The 26,059-nt window shown below is 40.5% G+C and overlaps 1 protein-coding gene across 12 annotated transcripts in view; it reads right to left on the reverse strand.

The window, feature by feature from the left end:
* The window catches only part of Fry (FRY microtubule binding protein), a 409,821-nt gene that overhangs the window by 350,922 nt on the left and 32,840 nt on the right, over positions 1 to 26,059 (reverse strand). The gene's annotated exons all lie outside the window — the stretch shown is intronic.

The following is a 26,059-nucleotide window of genomic DNA, read 5'->3' on the forward strand; positions in this document are numbered from 1 at the left end:
ACCCCTCCTTCTCACAGGAGCCTCATGACCTAAAGACTTTTTTTTTGAAGATGAGTGTGAGATGATAAAATGGAAATAACTAGCACATCTACCATTTATAAAGGCTCTACAGGGCCCATGTGCCTTATATGTATTGTTCTGATTAATTACTGATGTTTAGGAATTATATTATACTATCATGTAATACAGGTATTATATCCATTTCCTGGATTGCAGAAGGGTTAACTAGATTTCCCAGTATTATACAACTAGATAAAGATGAACTTATAATTTTGACCCACTTGACCTGGTTGGAGACCAAGTTCTTTACTTCCACAAAGTCATGGTGTTTTTGTTTTTTGTTTTTTAAAAAGCTGTTACTTCATGTAGATTTATTAAGAATACAAACATGTGGTATATATGCTTACAATCCAAATTCTGCACCCATTACTAATTGATCAAAGACCCAGAATCCTCAGCACAGAGCTTTCAATCACATTAAGTCAAGACTGAAACTTGACTGTAACAAATGTAGCTCAAACATGGTTTGTATTAGGATTTGGTCTTAAGAAGACTCCCCTTCCTCTTCTTTAACTACTAACCCAAACCCAGTCATCTTCCTGTGATTTGGAGGTATTACCCCACTTGATGATTGAGGCAGTAACAAAGAATCAATAATGCTCTTTACTAGAAAGTTCAAACCTCAGGCCATGGCAAGACTTCATTTTGAAAAGCATGTAAACATGAGCCTTTTCATATTGCTTATTGGTATTTAAAATTTCACTGATGTAACTGATTAAAAAATAATTATGTAATTCTAAAAGTGACTTGGCACATAAACTAGGCCAATAATTTCCTTCAAGGGTGACGTTTTGCTTGGTTTCTCTTAACCACTGAATCATTTATCAGAGAAAGTATGAGACTACATGTGGGTAAGGCAGAAAGGAAAGAACAATGAAGGGGTGAGGATGTCCCGTAGGGACAGGCACACGGACAAGGTCCAGTGCTAGACAGGAAGTGAGAAAAGGCAAGAAATGAGAGCCTGGGGGTCGGGGAAGATAGCTAGCCTAAAGCTACTAAACCAATATAAAAATATGAAGATTTAAAAATACTTCTCAACCCGAGAGAAGCATTATTTTCTTTATATAAACTTGGGTCTGATGGATATATTTATTTAACCATAAATATAAATGCTGGCACCATGTGACCAGGGTTTTAAAATAAAACAGGAAAAATTACGGAAATGGACAAAAATAAATGTAATAAAACCTTTCTGCCTCTTCTTTTTGTCCACTTTGCTATTTTTAATGGAAACCTGTTTTGCTGCCAGATTTACATTTATATGTGATACAGACCAACTTTTCTATTCCCACCAAATTGTAACGTGGAGTATAATAGAGAGATGGTAAGTAAAATACCGGAGAATATAATTCTACATGTCTAAAAGAATGCAGATTTTTCTAAAAAAAAAAAAATTTCAATGTCACTATGTTGCTGCTGCCTAGGTTAATAACTAACTGTTCAACTTCATAACAGAATCATGAATTGCTTGCTCTGAATAATAAAAACCATATATTTTTTCTAGAAGCATAAATTCATTTGACATGCACAATTTAGATTTTTTTTTAGTTGTTGATGGCCTTTATTTATTTATTCATTTATATGAAGTGCTAAGAATTGAACCCAATGCCTCTCACACGGGTGAGCGCTCTACCACTGAGCCACAACCCCAGCCCCATATAAGCACAATGTTTACTAAAAATGTTCTTAATAGAAAATTCAGACTCACCAGGACATACTTCCAGTGCTCCACCTTCTCTCTGTTTTCACCTCTATATTGTCACACCTGCACATGCTCTGAGTCCTGGCAACATGTCTACCACCTCCCCACTTGATCGCTGTAACTACATCCTCATGCATAACTCTGTAGCTGAAAGGCAGCCACCACTGATGACACCATTGGGAAGAGAATGGCAGAGTCCCAACACTTTCAAGATCCATGTATTAAGAACAGAAAGGGATAAGATGTGATTATGACAACAGAGCTAGAGGGACGTAAGCATCATGAGAAGCACTGAGTCTGGCAGCAAGAACAGTGGGCAGCCTCTGGAAGGTGGAAGAAGCAAGACGACAGATCCCCTGTGGAGTACCCCAAGTACCCTGTTTTGGGTCAGTAAGGTTCATGGTGGACTTCTGACCTAAAAAACTGTAAGATTAATCTGTGTTCTCAGAAGCCGCCATATGGGGATCTTTTTTCTCTGATAAACACCTTTCTCATCCACAAATCACATGTCTGGTCATAATAAAATAAAAACGCAACCAAAATCTCACCATAACTATGTTCATTATAGATTGGAATTAAGGATGAGGGTCCTAAAGAAAATGTAAACCCTGAAGAAAGGTTGTAGAGTCTTCAGTAGGTTAATTTTTCCACCTCCCTTGTCCATCAGAAGCTTATTTAACATCATTTATTTCACTGCCCATCTCGTGCTGTGCCACTGGGTAGCTCTGCCTGGTTCTGTCTGCCTCCATTCATTGTCATTTATGGTCCTATGCCTGGGTCACTTTCCTCCTCAAGCCAAATATCTTGCCTTATTCACAGGTAAGCCAGTAGCTCATCACCTCCCACAGGTCATAGGCTGGTATTTCCTGTGGAAGGTGGTATAAAGAAGCATCCTAAACAGGAGGGTACCCAGTGCATGCACAGGTAACTGATGAAATTTGAGGGAAAAAGCCTGTGGGTGGGTGGCACCTGCCTATCTCTTTAGAAGGCAAGTCTCCGAAGCACCAGAACCCTCTTCTCTGACCATCATTTCTTCTGAGTCTCAAAATTCATCTGAGTTTATAATCGACCATGTCTATGCCATCTCTCCACAACTATAAACTCCCTAAGGACATGAAAGAGACTTTATTCCTTTATTCATCTTGGATTTATTTCTGTGTTGAACTAATTACAGAGCCTTCCACAATCTTAATCAGTTCCATTGTTTAAGCATACAACTTGGGTGTTATCTCTGTGTCTCAGTGACAGCATTTTTCCCTTTTGGAACACAAAGGTGGGCTGCCTGACTTCAGATCCTAGTTCTGCTACTTACTGGGACAGTTGTTTAGCCCCTCCCATGCCTCTGTCTAAACATCAGTAATAACCAGATGTACCTCAGGTTCTCTCTTTTTTCTTTTTCTTTGCCTTTTCCCAATAAACTTTATTTATTTATTTATTTCCTCAGGTTCTCTAAGGATTAAATGAATTCACATATGTAAAACCCTGTGTTTCCATTATTATTAGAATTTTCTTTAAAATCTTTACTCAAGTACATTTGGCATCTTATCTTGGGGTACAGTGGGAGATCAAGTGTGGGCTTCTGCTTCAGTCTGTCTGAGCTTAACACAATTTCAGCACCACCAGCTGGTGGCTTTGGGCACATTACTTAATCACTTTGTGTCCATTTTCTATAAAATCAGAGGAGCATTTCCAATACATAGTCCTGAGGATTAAATGCCAACTTATGTAAAGAACGAATAGTAGTTTCTGGCACCTCCGTGAATTCTCAGTGAATGTGAGTTTTACTTAGGCATCAACAAGTCTCACTTATGCCCTGGGGAGTATGTGACATGTGGTTTTCCCACGGTTCATTGAGAGACAAGGCCAGGGGCAGCTTGGCTCTCTCCTGGGCCACGGGGTGGGCAAAGCTAGGGATGGAGAGGTAGGTATAGAGAAGCCTGGCCCAGCACCCCCGAGTGAGGACAGCGTGACCTCCCCCAACCTCAGCAGCATCCAAGGATCTGTACAGCGCATCATGAAGCCACCCCCAACCTACCAGACCCCAAGATCAGCAGGTGCCCCCATTCTTCAGCCCTAGGCTTCCCACCCCTCGATGTGGCACTTCTACAGAGAGTCCTTCCATCTCCGTCAATGCAGGAACTCTGCACACACAGCCCACTGGGCCACTGTCAATCTCCCAAAGGGGACCTCTTCTGTGGCAAACACCAAGGGTGCCATCTGCTATCTCAGCCCCTAACTGAAGGGCTGTTATCTTTTGTGACTGTTCTTCCCACTGCTTTCCACACCATCTTGTGCCATGAGCCACAAGGGAAAGCCAGGAAAACATTATTGTCCTTTAAAGGATGTGATATGCTAAGCTGCAAGGTCATGTTACTGCTCTGAGACAGGCTGACAACCAATTTATATGCTAAATATAAGACAAAGACACAATGTATGCCCAGAGGAAATGAGCTGGCATGAATGTGGTTTGCCTGGCCTGGATGGCGGCATCCAGTGGGTAGCGGGCCCTTGGTTACCTTGGATAACGGAACAAACACAGCAAAATGAGTGATGACCAGGGTCTGGACCACATATTCAAAAATTTATAAGCAAGTCCAGGGAGAAGCCCCCCCTTCCTGAACACAATATCCGAATATATTTTCATTTGTCACACAGATAATGCTTTCCACTACAAGATTCTGGACAAGGACATTCTGACCTTGCATAACTTTCCAGTTCCAACATTTTCATATTTTTTCTGCTGCTTGATTTTGGTCTCAGTTGTTAGTCTGATGCATTGTGAGGCCTGACTGTGGTAGGCTGGATATCAGCTCCTCAAGGATGTCCATATCCGAATCCCTGGAACCTATGAATGCATTACCTCTGGTGGCTAAAAGGACTTTCAGACATTAAATTAAGGCCTTGAGATGGGGAGAGCACCTGAGAGGGTCCTAAGTATAATCACAAAGGTCCTTTTAAGAGGGAGACAAGCAGGCCAGAGTCAGAGAGGGAGATGTGGCCAGGTTAACAGAGGACAGAGTATAGGGCCAGGAGCCTAGCACGGGAGACAGCCTCCAGGAGCTAGAGAAGTCAAGGTAAGATTTCTCCCCTAGAATTTCTAGAAGAAACACAGCCAGACTGATCCAGTTTAGACTTCTGACCTGCAGAACTATGAAAGAATAATTTGTGTTGCTTTACATCACTAAATTGTGATAATTTGTCACAGCAGATATAGGAAACTAACACGCTAAGGGTGAGGCATTAGGACACTATGTACCATCTGTGCAAAGCAAAATGTCAATAAATAATAGATGTCACAATGGCATATAACTTCAACCAACTCCTGACCCATGTAGCACTCCAAATAAAACAAAAGGAATGACAGCCAGGTCAAGCTTTAAACTTGCCAATATGAGTTTTTTGAAAATCTTTAAAACTGTGTCACGTCTTAAAACCTAGCAGTTGAAATCCTACCATTTTTCTACTTGTTATGAGTTCTGTGCACTTTGTTTTTCCTCTATTTACGTCATTCTCCTTCTATTCAAGAGGTCAAAGTTTGTGGTCTAAAATTATCTCTCCCTGTTGTCTGAGAGCCATGGCTGTCGGGACAAATCTCTGCTGTGGTTTTCAGCTCCCAGCGGTCCCAGGGGGCTCCTTAGTTAAGGCTGCTTCATTCCAGGCTGGGAAACTGGCTCTGGCTCCCAGGGCGGAGGGGTGAGCCACAGACAGTACAGCTTCCCCTTGGCCACGGTGGCGCTCTCTAACCCAGCTCTGTCAGAGGCAAGGAGTGCAGCCTCCAGAGCCCCTCATGGGGACACAAGGATGAGGGGCTGTGAGCCTGGCTCCATAGATGACGTCACCTTGGATGGGCACCTCTGAAGGAAAAGACTTTCAGAATGGAGGGTCCAGAATGATATGGGGAAGGGCTCCCCTCATAACGAGGCTGGAACCCCATTCTTCAAATGGAGTCCTCAGAGGTGGGTTCTTTTCTGATTTTCTCCCAGTCAAAATGACAATAATAGCCCATTTTGCTTCAAATTTAGCACTAAACCCCATTTAAATTTTGACTCCAAGGCACAAAACCTTTTCCCCTAATTTAAATATCCCTTTCTCCTGCCCATTCTCCAAGCACCAAATCTTTAGAAAAGTTTCCCTGATGGCTCCAGTTCAGATGTCAATCCTACCCCTGAACACCTCCAATACAGTCGAGTGTCACTTAACAATAGGGTGGCCTTCTGAAAAATGTGTCGCTGGGTGATTTCGTCGTTGGCCAACATCATAGTGTGCAATTGCACAAAGCTACAAGGTACAGCTGACTACAGGCCGAGGCTCTTGGGAGTATGTCCTCATAGGTGAGATTCATCATTAACCACAACAATAAGCAGTGCGTGACTGTAGTTGATTTCTCAAGGTTCTACTAAGCGAAACCAAGGAGTCAAGAGTTTCTAACATAAAGTCTCAACCTAAAAGCCTTAGGTCTATCAAATGTTGGGGTCTCAGATCACTTTTTCCCAGAGAAAAATAACAAAAATAATCAACCAGGGCTGACATCAAGAGTCGTGCAAGTTGTACACTGCACAATTTCAGGGGCCTTGCTCAGTGCAAGCCCTGTCACTCACTTTGTAAGCGCAAACCACCTGCAAGACATTATGCTATACATACCAGAGGGATCAATTAGTTTCTTTATTCCCCCCCCAAAAAAACATTATTATTTTCATTTTAGATGTGGGAACTTAGAAGAGTCCCCACTTAGAAAGGTTAGGTAAACTGCACAAAATCACTTGGTTGTTTTGGGATCTATATTTAAAGCTAGACCTGTTTAATATCCTAGATATTTGCAAAAACAATAACAATAAAAAACAAATAGTGAATAGTTGTGGTCAACACTGTTGTAAATAAAGCCTAAATAATAAAACAAATATCAATTTGTGCATTTTGTTGGAATTCAAGTAAAAATAGCTGCTATCGGTGAAACACCTCCTATAGAAAGGACTTGTCTTCAAATACTGAAAGATCAATACTAGGCTTCTATTCTGTATCCCTGCTTCTGGACACTTCAAAATAAGAAAAAGAGCAAAGAATAAAATACGTTCTCTCTGTGCTTCTCAAACGAACCATCAAGAAACCCCAAGTATTTCCAAAAATTATCTCAAAAATGCCTATCCCAGTCAAGCATGGTGGCGCATTCCTGTAATCCCAGCAGCTCAGGAGGCTGAGGCAGGAGAATCACAAGTTCAAAGACAGCTTCAGCAATTTATCAAGATTGTAAGCAACCTAGTGAGACCCTTTCTCAAAATAAAAAATAGAAGGGCTGGGGATGTGGCCTAGTGGTTAAACGCCCCAGGGTTCCATCCCTGGTACAAAAAAAAAATAAAATAAAATAAAAAAGGAAAAAAAAATGCCCATCCTAACTTAATCTCAATTCTACACCCTGTAAGTTATTCAACTTTTTGAATAGGTGTAGATACAGCAAGAATGACAAAGGTGAGTAGTTCTACCTTGGTGAGTAATAGCATGTCATATGAAATGTGTTCCAGATGGTCGGAGGCTTCATCTGCATAACAAAAAGACATGTAATTTACTATGCCTAAATGGTTGATTAAACACAGTGCTTCTATCCATTATTTTAAAAAATATTGGGAATTAAAACTGCTTAGAAATGCAAATTCTTAATCTATTTTTTTTTTGGTAAATCATATTAAGCACATCTCACTTTATTTTCTTCCCCACAAAATTTGCTGTGACTTTTGAGTATTCCTTAAAGTAAAATCTTGTAAATATAAATATTAACAATTGTATTCCTTAACTTTATTATCTTCTGGAGGTGTTTTCACTTGGCACTCACTCTTACAGGACTTCTTTAAAAACAATTATTAGTTGTTGATAGAATTTTTATTTTATTTATTTATTTGTATGTGGTGCTGAGAATCGAACCCAGTGCCTCAGATATGCTAGGCAAGCACTCTACCACTGAGTCACAACCCCAGCCCTTACAGTACTTGCTTTTATTGCTCTTCAGTTAGTTTCACTGTGATTTTCTGTTCATGTCTTTCTCCTCCATCTTGTGAGTTAGATTGTGAGTTGGTGATGTTATGTGTTTTATTCATCTTTTATGTAATTATTCACTAAATATAAAGCCTTCTCTGAAATAAGCACTACGACACATACTGAGATCAATAGCCCTAGCCATAACAGTTACTAGCATATAATAATGCTTCATAAAAGTTTTATAAACAAATGGAAGTTTCTTACAAACAAAATCTTAAGAAATGGAAAGATCTGGATAAATATTTTCAAAAACAACACCCAGTCACTCAGGAAATGAAGAACAAATGTATAAAAATAGTTTATTGAATATAAAGTGGCCTCTGCAGGCGCAGAGTGAAATACGCCCTCTGACATTGTCATAAGATATGGAAGATGTACCCAAGAATACATCTGCTGTGTGAAATATGTCAGATTATGGGCAAAATGTTCTACATCGTCCAACCTCAGTGGAATGGATTTCTTTCACTGGATCCTTGATTTTTCTTAAGCCTTAGCTTGCTTGTTTTTTTAATTGTTGTTAATTCCAATTCTTAATTATTCAGACTGTGAAAGGATTCTTATTATGGTTGATTTACTCTCTTCCACCCCTGCACTAATCAATAACAAGATGACTGGGGGGCAGACCTCATGGTCTGTTTTAGATATTGTAACAAATAAGGAGTATGACTAATTTTATTGTTCTGACATCTCTGTAAAAACATTACTTATCTAGCTGGGGGTGGTAGCACACACCTGGATTCTCACCTACTCAGGAGGCTGGGGTAGGAGGATTGCAAGTGTAAGACCAGCCTGGATGACAGTGAGACCCTGTCTCAATATAAAATAAAAAGGGCTGTGGATATAGCTGTGGTAGATTGACTGCTTAGCAGGTGCAAGGCCCCAGTATCAAAAGAAAAGAGAGAGAGAGAGAGACTTCACATTATAATTTCAGTCTCCTTTTCTGAGCTGGCTTGATTTTGTCTAGGAGCCATCAGATCTTTTATGTAAGGCATTCAAAGGATAATTATCTACCCTGTCAGGAGAGCCAATTAATGACATCATGTGGTTCCCTGCCTCAGATAGTTCTGCTTCCTTTGCTTGTATCCATGGTAAAAATAGAGGGAAAATTATAAATAGGATGAATTTCTTTAAGTCCATAAGACTTTTTTCTGACAGTCATGGACTTATCATCAATCATGTTTACTTGGGAAAGCCTCAGCAACTTGATATTGCACATAATTTTCTTCTTATGCAAAAAAAAAGTAATAACGGTAGTATGTGTAATTTTGAATTACATCTATTTGAAAAGAGCAGGAAACACACTTCATATTATTTCATTCAACATGGGTAACAGCACACAGTGTTGAAAATAAACTTAAGCAGGAATTCTTGCTTATACATTGTAATCTCGCTTTTAAAAGCTAAACAATATATCGGATGTTTGATATGAAGTATAATTGACAGTGCAAAGTAGGAAATAGCCAGGTGTCAGCTTCTTAACCATCATAGAAAGTTTCATACAAGTAAAGGCAGAAGCAGAAGAAATCTGCTGACGTGTAGTATAAAGTCAGGCCACAGAAACCTAAGATTAATGTACCACTTGCAGATTGAGAGTTAGAAAGATGAGGCAACGGTGTGGGTGGATTCTACAAGATAAAGGACAGGAGGAGCCAGGCTGGTGAATAATTGATATGTGTCTAAGATTAGCAAAGCTAATTTATAGGCTCTTCTGCGGTGGCACCAAAGGCTCACAGGAGGAGGTGAGGAGCCTGACAGCAAGCACACCAAGCAACTTTGCAGAATTCTGTGATATTCACCACCAAGAACAGTGTTAGGAGAGTGAAAGCGTGGAATGACCTTGCATGCAAAATTATGTGGATTGTGTGATATTTCTAACTAGGCAATAAAAAAGATGATAATAAGAGACGATGACACAGTGCTCATCTCCATCCAAGTAGCTCACTGTACACTCAGAGCTGCATTGAAAGATACTTTATAGATATAGACATTTTTTTCTCAGAGGCCAGACACAGTGGCTCATACCTGTAATCCCAGCAGCTCAGGAGGCTGAGACAGGAGGATTGCAAGTTTAAAGCCAGCCTCAGCAACAGTGAGGTGCTAAGCAACTCAGAGAGATACTGTCTCTAAACACAAAATAGAGCTGGGGTTGTGGTTCAGTGGTCGAGTGCCCCTGAGTCCAACCCTAGGACCCAAAAAGAGAAAGAAAAGAAATTATGTCTCTAAAAATTTAGAGTCTGGCTTGATCCCCAGGTTAGTACAGAGCATAGGATCCAAGCCTTCTGCCTCACCCTCCCATGTAAGATAGGCCCCTCTTACATTAATTTGTTTCAGGGATGTTTGCATGTCAGTTCTTACTTTTAGATATTTTTTTCTTTAATTTTTTAAAAATTTAATGGACATGATAATTGTACACATTTACAGGAAACAGTGTGATAGTTCAATTCATGTATATGATGTGGAATGATCAGATCAGGGTAACTGGTATAAACATCACCTCAAACATTTATCATTTCTTCAGGTAGGGAACACTCCAAATCCTCTCTGTTAGCTACAGATATGTAATACTTTCAATGCATTAAAAAACACAAGGCTTATCCCTCCCCCCTTCCCCAGATAAATGGAGTTTTGTTTGATTCTATGAGTAAAGATATGGAACATATTTTAAAAATAAACTGTCTTACACACATACACACATAAATACATACATATTTAAAAATACATTCACACACCCACACACACATTGGCACTTCTGGGGATTGAATCCAGGACCTTGCACATGCTAGGTAAGCACTCTACCGAACGACCTTTCCAGCTCTTTTTATTTTATTTTGCAACAGGATCTTACTACATTGTCCAGACTGGCCTGAAACTTGCCATTCTTCCATCTTCCAGTCACTGGAATTACAGGCAAGTTCCACCCCACAAATGAAAACATTTTAAAAATGAATTCTTACTTTATTTATACATTATATATATGATATATTTATTTCTGCATATAAAATGCCTGGCTCTTTTATATTTTATGTAGATCAGGAGACATGACAAGATATCCAGGTCACAGCAGAGTCATCTTCACCAGCTTCTACCCGTTGGACTACACTGGTTTATCACACTACCACCCAGGAGGCAGAAGTATGCTAAGTAACCAAAGAAAACCAAATGAAGAATTAACAGTGCATATCCAACCTGAAGCCCTGCCGCTACTGGAGAGTCTACAAAGCTACATGAGCTTTTATGCCAAGCATCTATTAATATTTAAGCACAAAGGAAAGGGCTGGAAACCTGGCACTGCTGTGTTCCTTTTCATTTAACCTTCTTTCAATTCTGAGTTCTGTCTTAAGGAAATGAATTGCCCTATCTGATAGTGACATTCTCCAAGTGCACCAGGCATTAAGATAAGGGTTGGCATCTAAGAGAAGGCCTCCTAGTCTTTTGTTGGTGCATGCTACCAGCAGCTCACAGTAGGATTACACACTTGAGTGCCTGTCTGGTGCTTTTAGGAGTTTTACTATTTGCTCCTTTTGTAAATATCCAATTGTGTATTCAGGGGTACCATGAATTACTATATTTCCCTGGGATCCCAAATGAGAAATTCAGTAGTGAAAATGGCCGTTCTGCAACATGCCTAGGTATTTGAAGGCCTCTCCATACTGACTTTCTCCAGTAACACAAAGGAGATGGATATCTTCAAATCTTCAGCAGGGCAACGTACCAAACCACTACCATGCATTACATGTGGCAACAGGCATGCATTTTCAAAAGCAGAAGTACATATTAAGTTGAGCAACATTTAAAAATAGCAACAGAAATTGTTTTTAATATGATATTCAAGGGAGAAGGATGATATGCTATTTATCTAGTGTCTGCTTATCACTATTTCTGATTTTCCCCTCAAGTCATCTTTCAAGAATGAAAAAACAAGGGCTCAAAGATGGTACAACCAGTCAGGAATGCATGATTTGGCTCTAAGAAAAGAAAAATGCATTTGGAAGTTGGGGAAAGGGAAGCAGCACCCAAAACGGCTAAGGAAGTAGTGATGGAGGCAGCTCAGCCACGGCTGGGGGGCATCTAGCTGTAACTCTCAGCTTTTGCTTGAATGTGGCCCAGGAAGAGACATTTTTTTACACAGAGCTTTAGGACTCACAGGACACATGCAAATAGATGTTCTTTGTTTTGTGCATGTGATTTTGTGAGCTCACGTATGTACACATAGACAGAAATGAGAGTACACAACAAGACAGAAATGAGAGTTTCATGCAGCCACACTTAGCCTGGCTAAGCATAAGTCACTTGTATTTCCTATGCTACTCTGCTCCACTCCATTCCTATGTCATTGAAAATGCTGATTATTCCCCTCCAGTGAGTCATAATACACCATGTATAAAATAGGGCTCAGAAGCATCTGAATTTCTATTTATTTGATTAACTGTAAATGCTAAGTAGAGTATGGCATTGTTCATCCTTTAGGAAGAAAAATGAGTTTACACATAACTTTTTAATATGGAAAAATATTCGTTTTACTGCCAATATTTGCTTGTGGACAATTATATCAAAAATGTCTAAATTAAAAGAGGTGAGTAAAAACAAGAAGTTAACTGTCATGTAAGAAACTTGGGGGCCTCAATGACTAATAGATTCCCCCTCAACCCACCGTCACCCTTACCGGTAAAAAGATCACTATGCACAGGACCACACAGCTGGGCTGACCCACAGCCTGGGCTCAGACTCTGAAAGTGAGTGGAGAAATGTCTTCCCCTGTCCTCCATGTGCCTACATTTGGAGCAAAATGTGCTTCACTAGAGTCCCCCGGTGTCTTTGGCCCACAAATCCAGGTGCACACACTAGTTGACATGAAAGCAGAGAAGTCTTCATTGAGTGAAGTAATCTGAACCCCAGTCCCTTCCCTTTCAAAGTCATTAACAAATTTTGACCAAGCCTATGGAAGAAAGGACAAGGGTTGCCAGAAGGGAGACTCCCTGTCCCCAGGTGGTAGGAGAAAATGGGGTCAATGAAGCTGCCTGGGCACTCAAGGGAATATTGGTCTAAGTCATGAAGCACCTTGTTCTAGAATCTGTCCCAAGGCAGATGGGAGAAGGTGGCAAGATGATGTTTTCAGACTGTGGGTGAAATCAGACCACCATGTCACTGGAACACTTGTGACAGTGCAACCCTGAGGTCAGGGACATCTACATGGGCCCCTTGAAGAGCCACTAAAGCCGGGATGAGCCAGCAGGACCCGGACCAGGTGCCCAGGAGGGGCACTGGGAGTCACAGGGGCTCTAACGGGACATTCTTCCTGAATGTCAGCAAGAGGCAGGACCACACCACAGTCCCCAGCCATGGCAGTCATAGAGTCCAGACCCAGCTAGGTTCTGGTTCAGCCAGCGTGTCCCCTCCATGGGAGGAGCAGGGCATTCCGTTCCTTAGGACGTGACAGGAAGACCAAGGACGGTATCAATGAGGGGCCTGGGTGGCTTGGCCTCACGGACTTCTTGGTCTCTGGCCTCTCCTAGATGACAGTGCACAGAGAGAACCCTATCCTTCTCCTTTTGAGGGAGCAGTATGTGGCTCTCTGCATCATTAAAGATGACATTAAAGGTTAGCTAGACTTGTTGCTATGCTGACGGAGGGAAGCAGGGGCGGTGGCACAGCACCTGGGCCAGCTGGGGATTATGCCCCAGCAAAGGCTGCATGAATGTCAAGACTGACCTGGGGACAAACATTAGCTTGTGATTCGCTGAAGGTCTGGATGCCGGTGGTGATGCTAGGACAGCCCTAAATGTCGTGTTTCGGGTTGCATTTGGAGGAGCAGGGGTGCCAGTGTTTATAATCTTGAGCCTGGATGCTCCAATTTCTTGCCTTTTTTTCTTCACTGATTTACTTATTGACAAGTATTTATGAAAAGTTATGAACAAAACATAACTTAGTAGTTACAAAATGGTTAAGGAGAAAAACAGAAATCTTTAGCAAGACACCCAGAAAGATATTCAAGGGTAGCAAATGGGAGGTGTTATAGAGTTGGGTTCTTCCTCCAAACAGCTCTCTCTTGCCAAAAACTAGATCAGGATATGAACTTACCCTCCTCTCATTTGTCACGGCTCAAGAAGCAAGATTAGAGGGAAGCAGCCTTGCACAGAGGGAAAAGGGAAACAAAAAGAGAGAGAGAAGCAGAGAAAGAGAAAGTGGGGCATCCCAGGCGTAATCCACAGCTGCGGCAGGCATTTCACAGAATGCTCTGAGATCCATGTGGTGTGTCAATTTGTGTAAAGCAAGAACCGCTAATGACAACTAAATCCTTCAGTGTGAATCTGAAGCCGTGTGAGATGGGGATGTCTCTTGCAGCCTGCCCTAAAGGATCAAAGGAAACTTCAACCCTACACAAAACAAACCCACAGCAAAGGAGCAGCAAATCTGAACCACACACAAGAGTTATAAGCAGACTGGGCCATGCGTGATTTCTGAACAGCAACAACACTAGGACTGCAAGGGACCAGACAGAATAAGGCGGACTGGGCCATATGGCTGGCCTATTTTTGTTAAAGAGATCATAATTTAGTCTATCTCAGTTAAACCTTTACTTTTCCTAGGGATGCTGTACTCAAGAATGCCTACAGGTCATTTTATAGATTCCCAAATTCCTATTATGGTATGGTGGCTTAGACAGGGCAGATCTGATGAGGAAAACTCGTTTCTGCTTGGCAACATCTTACATGTGGTGCCATGGAAAACACACCAAGGACAAAGAAATGGACCCTGCTTCCATGTCCCCAGTTGAATAGGAAAAGTGAACAGACATGACAATAATAAGCTGTAAAAACTGGCAAGTCCCATAAAAGAAATGCAGCCAAAGCCGTGCGGGAATTTGGAAGAAGGATAATGATTTCGGGCTGGAGGAAGAAGGGGGAAACATTTGGAGGCCAGAGGCCTCAGGGCCAAGAAAGTGTAATACAAAAGCCATCAGCAGGGACTCAGGGAGAAGACCACCTGGATCTGAGCCTCGGCTCCTCCAGTGATGGGCTCTGTGATCTCAGGCAAGTCACTAAACTTCTCTGAACCGTAGTTCAGACAAGTGGTAAAGGCAGATAGGAGTTGCACGTGCTCACCTTCCACCGGAACACAGAACCTCACACTTAGGAAATGTCCCCATTAACATTAGGCGCTTTTGTTATTAAAAGAAGAGGACTTTGTGGAACCTGGGTTGGTTTTAATCTGTGGGAGCAGGTAGAGCTATTGCAGGGAAAGCTGGGGTGAGCCCTTCCCTCCCGGCTCCTGCCCTGTTCAAGCAAATGCCATGCTACGGTTGGCATGAGAAGTGCCCAGTGTCCTCACATGACCTCACGGCAGCTGGTGCCTCCTGCGCACGTGAGGGTGAAGAGAAAGGCTGAAGGTGCTCCCCCTGGCACACACAGGCCTGTGAGCCTTCAGTGACGTTCCTACTGTGGCCCTGCAGCTCCACCCACCAATCCAATAGCACAACACTGAGCACGCTCTGTCTGCTTACTGCTTAGGCTCCCAGCTCAGAGAGGAAGCAAATGTTCATTTGCATAGCGTCCCCTTTAAACCTACACTTCAGGACTCTTCTGTTGGAACCTGACCAGGCAGGGCTTGCTCTCTCTCTCTCTCCCTCCAAAAAGCTACAGACTTAGAACAAGTGAGTTTAAAAAGCTAGAGTCTCTCACATTCCAGAATGGTGTTCTTACAGCCTTCCAGTCAGTCACAGCTGGGAAAGGGTGGGAGGTTCAACAAGGCGCCTGGCTGCCAGGATGCTTCCAACCTGAAGACACCCTGAGCCTGGCAGGCAGGGACTTCAGAGGGGGAGTTCAGTCTACTCCGATTGGCTATCTATCTCTGAAGGGCATTAAATGTCAAGTTAAGATGTTTTCTTTCTCTTCAACCCCTGTCCCAACGTAAGTCTGGACATTTATCAAAGCAAGAGTATTTCACAGAGCCCTTCAAAGCCTCTGGTTCAAATCGACTCAATTCGATTCAAATTTACTGCCTGAGCACTCGTGTTTTGAGGTCAGCAGCGTTCTGCTAGGACACCAAAGTGCACATGACAGTCTCTGGCCTTTCCTGTTTTACCTCCTATTTTCAGAAAAAAAGAGCGTTAAGCACAGAAAATGAATTCTTAAAGCACAGGAATAGAGAGCTCAGACTCTAGAGCCAACTACTATGTCACTGTGCAAATCATTCAATCTGCTGGTGCCTCAGTTTCTTGATGTTAAAAAAAGACACAGTTGTTTTATCTCACGGAGCTGCTGTGAGGATGAACTGAGTTAGTATTTACAAAGCACTTAGAATAGACCACAGAACAGAGTATTGGTTATAAGGATTGTCATTCCAAGACGGTGCAGTTTTAACACCTCGGCACGGTGTACACAGCCACGAGGCAGACTCATTCCTCTTCCTTCCCAACAGATGTCCAGGGTGGCAGCCACATCGTAGCACTGCACATGCTTCCCTTTCCTCACTTCGGAGCAATATGGCTTTGGAGGAGCAGACCTGGGTTCAAATCCCAGTCCCCACCATTACATGACATTTAACATAACTAGCACTTAACTTTGCAATAAGTAATTAGTGGTTTATATGTTTATTTCCCTTCTATAGTTTAGATCTTATATGGCCCCCAAAGGCCCATGTGTTAGAGGAGTGATTCCCAGGTAGGGAATATTTAGAAATAGTGGAAACTTTAAAAAGCACGGCCTAGTGGGAGATCTTCAGGGCACTGGGAATTGTTGGACACTGGCTCCTTCCTCTTCCTCTCTTTGGCTCCCCAGCCACGAGGCAGGCAGTTTGGCTCTGACACACACTTCTGCCATGATGTGCTGCTTCACCATGGACCTAAAGCCTCTGGGCCAACCAATGAAGAACTGAAACCCCTAAAAACTGTGAGCCAAAATAAGCCTCTCCTCTCCACTGGATATTTGTTATAGGGACAGAAAGCTGACCAACACCCTCCCCAAGTGAACTGAGAGCTCTTCTGAGGTACACAGGATGTTTAACAGATCTTTGGGCCTTGGAGTGCCTGGCTCATGAAGTTTGCTTAGTAAACGTCTGTTGAATGGATGGGTGGAGGAACACAGGGCGTTGCTAAGAGAGAAACACTGCCGAGATGTGTGAGCACAGCATGTGCAGGACAATCGGGTTGGTGTGTGTGACGGAGTTTGAGAACCAACCCAGAGCATGTGTTGCGAGGGTCCCTGGCAGGCCAGGGTTGGGATTCAAAACCAAGGGCTCAATGGAGAGAGAGAAGAAAACCCACGTTGACGAGGAGGAGAAAGAAAGGGTCACGTCCAGGAAGCACGGAAGAGGAAAATGGCAGAAGCTGGTAATCTGATGAGGATGGGGGATAAATGGAGTCCTTAACTACGAAACGAACCATGGCACCAGGACAGAACTTACGGAGAGAGATGGAAGTCTTCTTCATAAGTCTGCTTTATTAGCAATTCGGTTCTTTAAAAACGTATTTTCCATTTAAAGAAATAGTTTCTTTCTATTCTAGAAAATCTAGAACTGGCAGAAAAGTACAAAGAAAATAGAAATCACATATAATCTGGCCATACAGAGACAGCAGTTTTTACCACATTGCTGATTTTTATTCAATAGCTATTCAGTGCAAACACATACACTTAACAACACTGGAATATTACTACTGTGTACCAAGAATATAAACCAATTGTACACATTTACACAGTAGCACTTTAGACATAATTGAAATTGAACACATTTTCAACAAACATTAATACTTTCAGTAAATACTGAAAACATTTTAATAAATCCTCCTGATTTTTCTTTGGGGGGGGTGTTTACTGGGGATTGAATCCAGGGGTGCTATGCCACTGAGCTACATCCCCACCCCTTTTAATTTTTTTTATTTTAAGACAGGGTGCCACTAAGTTGCTTAGTGCCTAAGTTCCTGAGCCTGGCCTGGAACTTGCTATCCTCCTGCCTCAGCCCTGAGTCTCCGGGATTATAGCTGTGCTCCACCGAACCCAGCAGTCTTCTCCTGATTTTTAATGTCAGCGTTACTGTCATCATTAATGAATCATAATTTACCTTTATTGCTTGAGTGAAATTAACTTTTTCACTACTACAAATAATTCTGCAGTGAACAGTCACCTATACAAATTTATATCAGCACTTCTGATTACTTCCTAAAGACAGATTTCCGCCAGGCACATACTTACACTTTCACACATTACTTTTATCCATTTAAAGCTCTCACTATCTGTTACTCAAGAGCTTTCCAAAGGCTGACTCTCCTCATCCTCCTCCCAGCAGCATCTGAATGCCTCCCTGAAACCTAGCCAGTATTAAGGCTTATCTTTTAAGGTTAAGCCTTAATAAGTGGAAACTATCTTCATCTTATTTTAGTTTACATTTCTTTAATTACTAAAAAGAATAAGTTTTTTCATACTTATTAGCTTTTTATATTTCTCCTTTCACGTTTATTAGCCATTCATGTCCCTAATCATGTCTCTTCTCCATTATTTTGGTGAGATGGCAGGGTTTTTAAAATTGATTTGACTTCCTTGCATATTAACTCTTTGCCTATCATCTTTGTTGCAAATATTTTCCTAATCTCTTGCTCACGCTGTTATATATTTGGTAGCTAAAATTCTATGCAGTTAAGTTTATCCATTTTTCTTTGGCAAGTTTTCTGTTGCTTTTTATGCCTCACTAGCCTTTCCCCAAACTAAGCTTTGCTTTTTAATCTATATTTTCTTCTTGATTTTTATGATTTTGTTTTTTGGTTTTAATCAGTCTTGAGTTTCTTTCAGTGCATGATGTCACCTAGGGGTTCTGGAACAATGTGAAGAATCCATTTGTAAGTAGCAACTTGCAAGGCCCTGAGCTGTGTTCATTTTTAAAACACAGATAAAATAGGCTGTGTATAGAACTACTATCGGATTTTGTTTGCTTTCTCCATTTCAAGACAATATCCTCTTGGATAATTACGGCATGTGACAGAAAACTCAGAGTTCTGCTTACTTACCAAAGCAAGTCTCTAGAGAATAAAATATTAAATGATTGTGCCTTTTTCTCTAATTGTAGAAATCTGGCTATTTTGAGCAACAGGCATTCCCACTGCTACAGGATCAGGAAAGGTCACCGAAGGTGCCAGCTTCACGGGTGGTGCTGCCTCTTGAGACTAGATATTCCATTGCACAAGGCATTCTCTTCCCACCTCACTTTACTCTGAGAGGAAAAGAAGAATTCGACTCCAAGGGCACTTCAGCACATGGCAGATGATGAAATAAATCATCGGCATCAACAGAGTGCAGCAAATGTTCTCAGTGACTGGGGCAAAGATTGTGCGGGGCATCAGCTCAATAAGGCTCTTACACGTTACATCACCAGGAGGAAGCTTTAATCTCCCTAACACATTAATCTCCCAACACACAGTGATTTCAGCCCAGAATGATCTAGCACATATAGTTTTCTCATATCTATTTCATTTTATTATCTTATCCTTGATTCCAGCAGAACAGGATGGGACGTGTGTGAGAACTAGGGAGTCTCAGTAACTTACGAGGATCTGGGTTTGCAATTTCCCAAAACTCTGTGTTTCCTTTATTGCCCTGACCTCAAAAAAATAACTGCAGGGCTGGAGGTGTAACCCAGTGGTACAGTGTGAATCCCTAACATGTGTGAGGCCTTAGGTTCAATCCCCAGTACCACAAACAAAAACCAAAAACCCTTAACCAAACCCAAAAAACAAACAAACAAAAAAATCAATGGATGAATGGCCTAGAATAATTTAAAAATCTACAGACCACAATACTGTGAACTGAGATAAGGCATTCGACCTTCTTATGCTTTTAAAAATAGTATTTATTTTAAATTATGATATCATATACATAAAATTACCATTTTAACCATTTTCAGGCTTACAGTACAGTGGTATTAGTACAGTTAAACAACCATCATGGCCATTCATCTTTCAAAACTGAAACTCTGTACCCATGACATAACTCCTTGGTCCCCTCTCCCCCCAGACCCTAGCAAGAACATTCTACTTTGTGTCTCTGAATTTGGCCACTCTAGGTACCTCATATGAGTATTTGCTTTTTTGTGTGACAGGCTTTTTTATTTAGAATAATGTTTTTAAAATTAACCCATGATGTAGCAAGTGTCAGAATTTCTTTCCTTTAAGGCTGAATAATATTCCCTTGTATGAATATATCACAGATGGCTGATCTGCTGATCCATTCACCTGTCAATGGACATTTGGGTTGCTTTCTTCACTTTTTAGCTATTGTGAATAATACCTCTATGAACACAAGTACTGTACAACCATATCTTCATGTCCCTACATTCGTGTATTTTGGTGATACACCCAGGAGTGGAATTACTGGCTCCTGTGGTAGCTCTATTTTTTAATTTTTTTTTTTTTTTTGAGGAATTGATAAAATTTGCTATAGCAGCTGCACCATCTGTGGTTCCCACCAGGAGTGCACAAGGCTTCTAATTTCTCTACATCCCCACCAACACATCCTCCCTGGGTTTTAGCTTAGTTGTTCACTTATTCATCCATTCAGTAAAAACTGACCCAAAGCCTTCCCCATACCAGGTGCAGGGATACAGTGGAAAACAAAACATTCTGCCTGCCCTCGAGAAGCCTGTACTCTGACATGGAAGAGGGAACCAAATAACAGTAACAGGTAGGATGAATGTTTAAAAAAAAAAACAAAAACAAGGATGTGTGTGTGTGTGTGTGTGTGTGTGTGTGTGTGTGTGTGTGTTGTGTTAGGGAGAGGGTGCAGTCAGCTGGAGAAATAAAATTTTAAGTAGAAAATTATCCCAGGACAACCACTGAGTGGATTCTAATGTAGAACATATTCCATAAACTTGAAAACATGTTCAAACACACTTGTATTTGTGAAAGAAGGGGATCCTTTGATTATCCACAGTCAAACCTCCTAGAGCATGTTGGATGAATATGAGACCCTTACATGGATTAAAATTTGAAGTACTGGGAACAGAGGTCACTAACTGGCAATGTGTGGTCCAGCCTAGCATGATCTTTTTTGAAAGTTCTGAATTAGTTGCCAACACTTAAAAATCAAGAAATTTCCCAGAGGGCTCTGGATTTCTGGCATTCCAGGAAAAATAATAAAATCTGGCTGCACTAGGGCAAAGGCAGGAACCAAATGAACTGAGAGCAGCTCATTTTTCTTGGATGCTTGGCTCCGTTTATGTCTTTGCTCAAGAGCCATGTAGTTCAAATATGGTAGCCACCAGCCACACATGGCTAATGAGCACTAGAAACAGTGGGTCTGAACTGAGTCATACTATAAATATAAAATACACATTAGACTTCCAAGATTTGTAGGTGAGAATTGGAAAAATCTCACTAACAACGTTTACATGGGTTACATGTTAATATGTTGAAATACTGGCTTAAAGAAAATATACTATAAAAGTGAATTTACCATTTTCCTTGTTTTAATGTATATATTGGAAAATTAAAAGCTACATATATGACTCATATTTCTATTGGGCAGTGATTGTCTGGGGCTTCTAGCTTTTCATAGCTCGAACTTTATCCCCATAGAAATTATCATTTGAATTATGTCCTAATTTCTTCTTACAATGCCGAATCACATATTCCATTTATTAAGCAGGAAGACATTCCCATGGGAGACATTGATCATTTATATAAATTGCAGCTTACATTAAAAACTATGACATCATAGGTCTTACATCATTTTAAAACACATGTATTCTGTTCCCTTCCAGTGGACACACTAAAATAGCATACATAAACACTGCCTGGAAACTTCACTACTGCTTTAATATGTAAGTAATAAGGTAAGTTTTTCATATGTGTTTAGGACTCTTAATGCACTTTCAAATGAAATCTAATCCATTTACGCAAACCCTATTCACAGTTCTTTCACTAAAGGCTTAAGGACTGCTAGCCTACTTAGTCTTTCACAGTGGCCATTACTCTATGATTTCATTAGATAAATTACCTTTTAAAAGTTTGCAAACTTAAGTAAGAGACTGACTGTTAAAAATAATTTCTATCAGGAGTGGGACAAAGGATTCTAAGCCAGTAACAAGAGAATCATTCTAATTTGTGTGTGTGTGTGTGTGTGTGTGTGTGCATGCACACATCAAAGATGACCACCAAAATCACTACTATTTTCTTAGTAGATGAGATATATTAAAATTAAGTGGGATTCTAATTTTAGATGTGAAGAAGTTATAAATGTGTAAGCTGAAACGAATGCTTCCAGACATTCATAACACCAAAGAAAACGAAGGATTGAGGAAAGTAGATGATCAATTCAGGAATGACCAAATGGAAAATACAATCTGAAGCAAAACTATGCTTTGGACTGGACATTGCAGTTTGCACCTTCACACCGATATCATCCACATGGTAACTGCACAACCGCTCACTCTTCTTTATCAATGTGATTATTATAGAAATTCCTGGGGGTAGCACCCAACATAATCAAGACACTATGAAGTAGTTTTGTTTTAGTTTCCTTCTTTTGCTCTCCCTCTTTCCTCCCTTTCAGTCACCCTTTCCTTCTCTTTTTCTATCTACTCCAACACTTGTAAATTTCTTCCAATTTGACCTGCTATTAAAAACAATATTTTTTACTATGATCCAGATAACCTGAAGGCACAGGTTCTAGATCCATAAATTATTTCTATGAAAGGATCACTCCTCACAAGTCTCACTTTCAAACAAGTAAGTGACAAAATAGATTTCCAGTGTGCACACTAATGCCTCATTCCAGTGTCTGTTAAGTCCCAGTGGGATTGTTTCCATTTTGGTCAGGAGACATGTTAGTCAGCTCTCCATCATTGTGATCAAATACCTGAGGCAGTCAACTTAGAAGCAGGAAAGGTTTATTTTCACTCATTGTTTCAGAGATTTCAGTCCAGTGCCTTTGGGCCTGTGATGGCTCAGTACATCATGATGGAAGCATGTGGTGGAGTGGCAACCAGGAAGCAAAGGGAGAGACAGGAAGGGCCAGGGTCCTAATATCTCTTCAAGGCATGCCCCAATGACCTCACTTCCTCCCCTTAGGCCCCGCCTCCTCACTTCCTCCCCTTAGGCTCCTAACAGAGCCACAGGCTGGGACCAAACCTTTAAAACATGGGCTTTCGGGACATTTCAGATCCAAACTATACCATGTCAGAACATGAAATGACATACTTAATGATAACATAGAGCTGAGGAGGCCTAACCATTAGTAGGATTCTCAGTCAGTATTGAGAAGGAAAATAGAACCCATCAGCTTATTATAGGCTTGGGGAAGTCTTTGTCATGACCAAACTCCATTCTTCCCAGATAAAAGTATATAATAAAAATGATATGGGAGGTACATATTGCTAAAAATCCCTAGACATCTTTTAAAACACTGCAACTCTTCCATGTCTTGAGCTATATGTTTTTTTTTCCTAAACTATACTGTTAAAATCTAATTATACCAATGTGGTTTCTGTCTCTGTTTAATTACCTGCTTAATTCCATTTACTGACATTTCACAGGGGCACTTAGAATTCAGCACATCTCACAGATAGAAGAAATGCTTAAAAGAAATTACAATTAACAGTACTGATGAAATAGCATGATTGCCTTGCACACGGCAGGAATTATGCTGGTCCTTCCTATGCATTTCAATAAGAATGACGTTTTTGTCTCACTAAACAGGACAAAGAAATATTGTAGACACCTCTAAGAACCTACAAGCCTACTGAATTCAGAGCTGAGACTAAAACATTACATTCCTTTATGAACTCAGCCATCAGAAGAGCCTACTATTTTCTGGAAGGTGAACCTGCAATACAAACACCAAGGAAACCTTTGCTCCTGGGTTCATAAAATATAACGTATTCGTAACTGCTTACTCCCACCTGATACTCAAAAATATGCAAAGGATCTGTACTTTAAAATTCTATCTGGTTTTCTTTAATACCAGTAACAACTTGGTGCCTGAGAATGTTTTGGGGGTTGCTGTTCAGAAGGAACCTTTCCCAACAACACGGCCAGAATGTGGCCGCTCATAAGTCTTGACCTTATTAATCCTGTCCCATAGCAAATTCTGATGCTAAGTAATAAGACGTTCCATGAACACGTATAATTAAGTGCAGCAGAACAGCAGTGGATATGCACGAGTCTGTAAGAGTATAAATTACTAGGATATGAATATTTCAAATGTAGACACTGAGTCTCTGCCTATCAAGGAAAGTGCTAGCATCTTAAAGTCCTTGAGAGAACTGCTCCCGTGGCCAAATGAGAATGACTGGTAAATATGGTAATAAGGATATTGCTTGCAAGAATGTTTAGCACAGGCTGCTGCTCAGGCAATCGCTGTAAATGAAAGAACAAAAATTCCTAAGGAACTTAGAAAAAGGCATGGTATTCATAAAAACACAGGACCCACATTCACATTCTCAATCCACTTCCTTAAGATACCTGATTTTGGCTAGTCACCTAAACCATAAGCCCTCAGCTTTCTTATTGGTAAAATATAGGCATTGTCTACGTCAGATACTTGTGAACATTTAGTTAGATAATATGTGTGGCACCTAGCACTTAGAGGCACATATTATTTTGCCCCAACAAATAGTTCTATCTCATCCATACCATTTATTTCTTCCTTTATTATAAATACAGAAATGGGAGACTACATAAGATCTCACTTAAATAATCATCAACTCTATATAGTGCATAAATTAATAAGATTTCACTGCACTAATAACAACCTAAAAGCTAATTATATTATGTCAGTTCCTTAATATTTTTTCTTCTAATATATTTACAGCCACATTTGGAAACATATTTAGAAATTATTCCCTGCATCCACACATGTATTTTTACTCTCCTACCACTATGTTTATCTTTAATTTGGAAGCAAATCTAGACTTTTTAGGAAGCAGGTACCTTATTAAACACATGCTTACTCAGAAATAGTTAGTTATTACAGTATCAAAGCTAAACCCTGATCTACATGAATATTGGAGCCTCAGAGCTTATGTTCCTAGCTAGGCACAGTATTTTTAAATTTTTTTTTTCCAGATTTGTTTCTCCATAGCTCAAATTTGAACCCTGGGCTCCTGAAGAAATTACATTTCAGAGTTAGTAATGTTAGAAATGCTAACAAAATCTGAACACAGTGGCACACACCTGTAATCCCAGCAGCTCAGGAGACTGAGGGAGGAGGATCATGAGTTCAAAGCCAACCTCAGCAATGGCAAGGCTTTAAGCAACTCAGTGAGACCCTGTGTCTAAATAAAATGCATACAAAATAGGGCTTGGGATGTGGCTCAGTAGCCCAGTGACTCTGAGTTCAATCCCTGGTACCCACCTCAACAACAACAACAAAAAGAAATGCTAACAAAGTTAGAAATTTTAGTCTCAGGAAAGCAGTTGGGTCATGGGGTTTTATGTTCTGTAACCCATAATTAATTTCACAAGCAAAAAACATCATTTGAAGTTTCCTATTGCCTTTATTTAAAAAAAAATTAAAGAAAAAGAAAGCATATATTTTAATAAGTAAGCTCAGGCATTATCTAACCACAATTGGCTATTTTCTGTATGTTTGATGAGCCCAGAGGCATTTACAACTATTTAAAGCTTCCACGTTATGCAAGAATACATTGGAGAAGTAGGAAAACAATTTGAGAATCATTTCTAGACATCACAGTGGGAATTCTCTCTCTCACAGTGCATTCTCTCTCTTCTCTAAATTTTTGAAAGGGCAGAGACATATACAAACACACACACACAGTCTATGATATCTATGTGTGTGTGTTATATATAAATATACACATACACAAACACACATATACCCACACATATATACTCACACACACATATATTTTATCCCCTAGCTACTCATAAGTGATCCATTCAAAAGAGGTACATTTAAATATTGCCCATGCACATGATTAGGTCTCTCCACAGGCTGAGGGCATTTAGTTTCAAGGTTAGCTATCACATCAGGATTTCAGATTCCTCTTCCACTCTGGTCCACACTCAAGGGTAATGCTAGTGCTCTTTATCTAACTTGGCTTCAAGTTTCCACTGCATCTCAATTCCAGTTGTTATTCAATCTGCAGTCAATTAAACTATACTTAAGCTAAAGGCATGAGTATATTTGGAAATATGTCCCACCATCAATCATGGCCATGATTTGACACAGCATACTTTGAAATCTGGGTCTTGGCCATATTTACTTAGAACAGATAAAGACCTCAATGCAAACAATTTACCAAACTAAATTTGGATGCCCCTTATAA

Source organism: Callospermophilus lateralis, chromosome 12, assembly GCF_048772815.1.
Source record: "Callospermophilus lateralis isolate mCalLat2 chromosome 12, mCalLat2.hap1, whole genome shotgun sequence".
NCBI lineage: Eukaryota > Metazoa > Chordata > Mammalia > Rodentia > Sciuridae > Callospermophilus > Callospermophilus lateralis.